Below are 5,708 nucleotides of genomic sequence, written 5' to 3' on the forward strand. Positions count from 1 at the left end.
TTTCAGCAAACAATTTATTTTATTAGAAAAACCAAAAATCTGTATAACCTCTGTATCAGTATAAGTTGGAACATATCGTCCAAGATCGAAGAACACTTAAACCTATTAAGTATCTATACTCAGATACTCTGATTTTACAAGGGAGCACTGAAGGGTGCAGATATGACACTCACGCTACGATAAAATCTTTCAAAGCATTTCTTGCTCATCTTCGGGGTTTTGTCCCATATTACGAGCCTAGCTAATCTAATCAAATATACATGATGAGAATATGTCTTTATCAAGTAAGTAGTGGATTGATTAGGGTTAAGTGGTATACCAAACCTCCTTAATTAAGACTCTTGGTCTCTTAGTCTCTGTTTCTATACCCTCTGTTTTACCTCTTTGTAAAGGAAGAATCTAGATTATTCCACTTCATGACGTATTAATTAAATTTTCCAACATGCTATTTTTACATTTCACTGAATCGTTTGCTTCGCGGAACAGTTTCCTTCAAACATTGAGAAAAAAAATCATCATTATTTGATGTTCTAAAACTGAACAACAGAGCAGATGCAGGTATATCATGGATATTGAGGCTTAGAGTTGATACAAAGTTGTTTCTGAAAGATTTACCTTGCTTTGATTTTAGTCTTTTCTCTCTGTCACATTTCCCCTTAGCACTGTCTGTTTTCTAGAAGTAGCAGACACAGTCAAAGGTGTCTGTTTCCTTTGAGCGTCAGAGCATAATCATTTCCCTACAAACCATGCGATACAATAATTAGCATTTTTCATCTATAGTATCATGTCTGATAATCAATACCTTAATGGGATTGCTTTCAATACATGTATGAGATATGTTTTTCCGCAATTTCTTGCTCTCTGGGCGATGACATTAGCATCTTTACCCTCAAAGACAGTAGAGATAAGAGGCTTTATCTCCTTTGATAGAATTAAACCTGTGATTCTGTTTTTTTTTGTAGCAATAGTCCAATTTATATGAATCTTTCGAACTGCCACAACACAATAGTTAATATGGCTTGAAACGTTGCTAATCCACAACAGACTGTGAAAGATTTAACTCAAAACTCAAAAGTATATTCTACTCGGTGAGAACATTTTTGTAAAATTAGAAAATCGATAAATTAAAGATAAAAGATCAATTGAAACATCACCTGAATCTTCTTCATGCATCATGGTTGCTTTCATTCATCCAAAACATACAATCGTTTAAAAAAACAAACACTATTAGAATTTATAGTAACGAAAATAATATGTATAGCCAAAAAACAAGAAGATGAGCATACCAAGGCTCCTCGGAGGCAACGATTGGTGTCTGAAAATTTTAGCAGCGTTGTGCCTCTTGTTGGTTGTAATTGGAACACCAGCTGGTGTATAAAGATCACACATAACCTGCATGTATCAATAATCAATAATTTCATGGATCTGATATAGTTCCAATTGAATTTGGTACACTAATCAGATAAAACAAACCAACCAAGATGTTGTTGCCTTTATTGAAGTTTAATATAATAATTGATGATTAAGCGTTACATAGATGGATAAAGACGTGACAATAAAAAAAGATAGATAAAAGCAAGCTTTACGTTTTTACACGCCTTGATTCAAGGCAAGACACCGAAACACCCCGTGAAACAAACCATGTTCATACCTAAATGAAAAATCCATAAAGAGATCAGTATTTAAAAAAAGAGATAAAACTTCTGATCGCATCAATACAAATAAATAATAATAATTGAGACTCCTGGTGAAAGATAATCAGAGAGAAGCAAGAGAAAAAGAAGAGTTCCCAACGATTATAGTCTATTGGGGTTGTTGAGAGGCTGTAATTTGCATCATGATGGAACCAATAATCAAACTGATATCAAATTATGTAAATACAAAATCAAAGCTTCTTTTTTTTTTAGCGAAGAATATGGTAAATACAAAATCAAAGCTTCTTTTTTTTTTTAGTGAAGAATATGAAATCTAAGCTGTTCGCAAAATATTATGGGAAAGCCTATAGATTTCTCAATACATCCAAGCATAATTTAAATATTAAACATGAAAGTACTAAAGTGAAAAACTCACCATATGTTCAATTGAATCAACAATTTAATTGTCCTGAAATTGTTTAACGACGTTGCATCCGTAACCTATAACCATACATAAACACCATGAATTCATATGTGTAAAGCCAAATAAAATAAAACGCAAAAAAAAAAAAAATAGAAAGCAAAAAAAATGGGGTTAGTTATGATTTGAAAGTGAAACCTAGAGAAGGTATTTATATTAAACTGAAAGGCGGTGTACGATCTAAATTTTTTAATTTTTGAAGATAATTACAACAACAAGAAATGAAGATTTATATATTGTGTTAGATCAAATCTTTATCAAAACAATTAATATTCCTAAAAACAATTAATAACTACTATGGATATTAATTATAAAAAAATATTCCTTATTTTATTTGTTAAAAAATGGAACAATAACATAATTTTTTTTAGATTTACAATTATATTTGACATTTATTTAGATACACCATCAATATCGGTATAAAATATAAAAGAAAGTTTCTTTTATTTTATCATATTTGTGAATTTAAAGAATATATGATAGTTGTTTTGATATTATCGGCAATATCTATATATTTTAGAAAAGTAAATTTTACTTTTAAAAACAATTGGCTCGTAATTATCACAACATAAATTTATCATTAATATATCAAAAATATAATTAAACGATTAATTATGAGACACATCTTTTGTTGAAAAAAAAAAAAACCAAAAAGGAAAAAAAAAACACGGAAAAGGAAGAGAAAAGAAGAAGACACGACCAATCCTTTCTCCGACGTAATTGTATGTGACTCACGACCATGATTAGATTGGTGGAGATTAATCATTGGATGTTCTTGGTCGAACGATAAACCGTCATAAAAAAGGTATGTAAACTACATTTGATCCAAATTTATTTATTTTTTTTCATTTTTTCATGTTTAAGAATATTACTATTTTTTAAAATGTAAAATATATCGAATTTTTATATTTTAGGGTCAGTTAATTTTTTTAATTTTAATTAATATTCGAATTAATTTAATAGAAGGTATTTAAGTAATTACGCAAAATCAAGGGCTCAACAAGAGCCGAGAGTCCGACACGTCAGCAAAAACACTTCTCAAATATTGTTATTATAGATAGATAGATAGTTGTTTTGATATTATCGGCAATATCTATATATTTTAGAAAAGTAAATTTTACTTTTAAAAACAATTGGGTCGTAATTATCACAACATAAATTTATCATTAAAATATCAAAAATATAATTAAACGATTAATTATGAGACACATCTTTTGTTGAAAAAAAAAGAACCAAAAAGGAAAAAAAAAACACGGGAAAGGAAGAGAAAAGAAGAAGACACGACCAATCCTTTCTCCGACGTAATTGTACGTGACTCACGACCATGATTAGATTGGTGGAGATTAATCATTGGATGTTCTTGGTCGAACGATAAACCGTCATAAAAAAGGTATTTAAACTACATTTGATCCAAATTTATTTATTTTTTTTCATTTTTTCGTGTTTAAGAATATTACTATTTTTTAAAATGTAAAATATATCGAATTTTTATATTTCAGGGTCAGTTAATTTTTTAATTTTAATTAATATTCGAATTAATTTAATAGAAGGTATTTAAGTAATTACGCAAAATCAAGGGCTCAACAAGAGCCGAGAGTCCGACACGTCAGCAAAAACACTTCTCAAATATTATTATAGATAGATTTTGATCTTTTTATGAAGTGGTATTGCGACAAAGCACCCCATAGTTTTAGGTATTTGTACGAATGCACTTTACCATTTCAAATTCATATGACATTTTGTCAATGACTTTATGTGGTAAACAACGTTAATAAGCGATTACTTTAAAAACTACAATACATGTCCGTTTCCGTCATATTGGTTTGGGATTATCCAATGTTAATAAGCGATTAAATAATTTAAGTCGCTGAACAACATGTTTTCTAGAAAATGTTTCAGAATTCGCCTTGAGTTTTTGTGAATATCACTAGAACTCAAGTAATATACGTTTCCAGAAAACCTTAAATGCGATTCATAAACGCTATTTTTAATTGCTAGTTATTTTGGAAAAACGATTCGTGAATCTGCCAAAAGGCCTTTGCGGAAACCGTTATCCGTTTTCAAAATCGATTGAAAACTGTTCGCAAAATTCAATCCGTTTGAAGGTATAAGCGAAACGAATTTATTGAATTAAGATTGTAAGGACTGCAAAATCCTGGGTTGAAAATCACGAACAGAAATCGATTAAGGAGAGAAGAATACGCGGAGGTGAGATATGTTCTCTTTCCTTGAGAACCAGATTACGATATATTCTCGAGGCTTACTTATAATAAGGAGTAGAGACGAAGAAGAGAGCGATTTGCTAGAAACTCTTGTGTTTTAGAAAATCTGATGATTTCAGAGAATGAGCAAAGTCTTTATTTATAGGGAGGAGTACCTTGATCCCCAAGTTATAAAGGGATAAGGATTCGAAAATATTCTGATAAGGATTCGGAAATATTCATTCTCGATCGTTCCAATTAGGATTCTGAAATATTCCGGCTTGTTCCGCAAGGATGAAGATTAAGAAATATTACGAAAATATTTGATGCAATCTAGAAACTTCTAGATTTATCCAAAATTATGTAAAAACTATTTTAGGAAATTTTCCCTTCTTCAAAAGTGGAATTTTGCTTATTTTAATACTTAATTAAAATTACATGTTTTATAAGCTTTCCAAACTATCTACTTTAAACCCTCATTCAAATTAACTTTGATTTTGATTTTAATACTTTCCAAACTATCTATTTTAAAACACAATGTTATAATGCCCATTACTTCGTCAAAATTTGAGTTCCAACATGTTATTCTTCACACTTTTCACTCAGCTATCTAGGTATCAAGTTCTTACTTGATGGCGTAATGCAACTAAGACATCAAGTCACTACAAGTCACCTTCCACTCTCCATGTGACCAAATGGTGTGCAAAAGTCTCTGCTTCAGCTTCTATATATCCGATTATCCACATATAGATATAGTGAACTTGCTATGTATTTTGCAACCATTCATATATATATATATATATATATATGTTTTCCAAAACAGAGATATGGTGAAGTTGATTCTACTATCTCTTATAATTTCATATATACACACAAAATATCAGTGCTTCTGAGTCTCCATATATCGCTAAGATATATCGAAAACGATGATCAGGCTGAAGCTCAATCTCAGATGGTAAGAATCCTTCAATCTGAAACATTTAATCCACATTTGAACCAATACCATGGTAAATCCAGTTGACTTTAGTATTGACATGGGTAGAATTCGTAAAACCGAACAAAACCGGACCAAATTAACCGAAATTGTCTTTCCACTTCCATAGTGACAAAACAAAAGTTTAGTGTACAACTAAGTATAAGCTAGTACCCTCTTTTGTCAACTATTAGATTGTACTTAGATCACCATTTAAGTACTAAAGAAACACCTTTGACCAAGAATAACAGTACTAAAATAATCTCACTCAAAACTGGGAAGAGAATGTTATAACAAAACCAAATTGGTATTAGTTACTTATCACTTTGATCTATAAATAAAGTGTCATACATTTTCTATTGTTGATCTATTTTTTTCATCTATGAAGACTCAAGAACTCAAGTGACGGCTAAGGAAAA

The 5,708-nt window shown here is 30.3% G+C and overlaps 1 long non-coding RNA gene across 1 annotated transcript; it reads right to left on the reverse strand.

Moving 5' to 3' along the window:
• LOC110225907 lies at positions 1–1,171 on the reverse strand. The gene is made up of 2 exons (XR_002330067.1): positions 616–1,171; positions 1–490 (listed from the first exon to the last, which is right to left on the reverse strand). It is a non-coding gene; the product is annotated as an uncharacterized LOC110225907 (long non-coding RNA).
• Positions 1,172–5,708: the final 4,537 nt, after the last annotated feature.

Source organism: Arabidopsis lyrata, assembly GCF_000004255.2.
Source record: "Arabidopsis lyrata subsp. lyrata unplaced genomic scaffold ARALYscaffold_8, whole genome shotgun sequence".
Lineage (NCBI taxonomy): Eukaryota > Viridiplantae > Streptophyta > Magnoliopsida > Brassicales > Brassicaceae > Arabidopsis > Arabidopsis lyrata.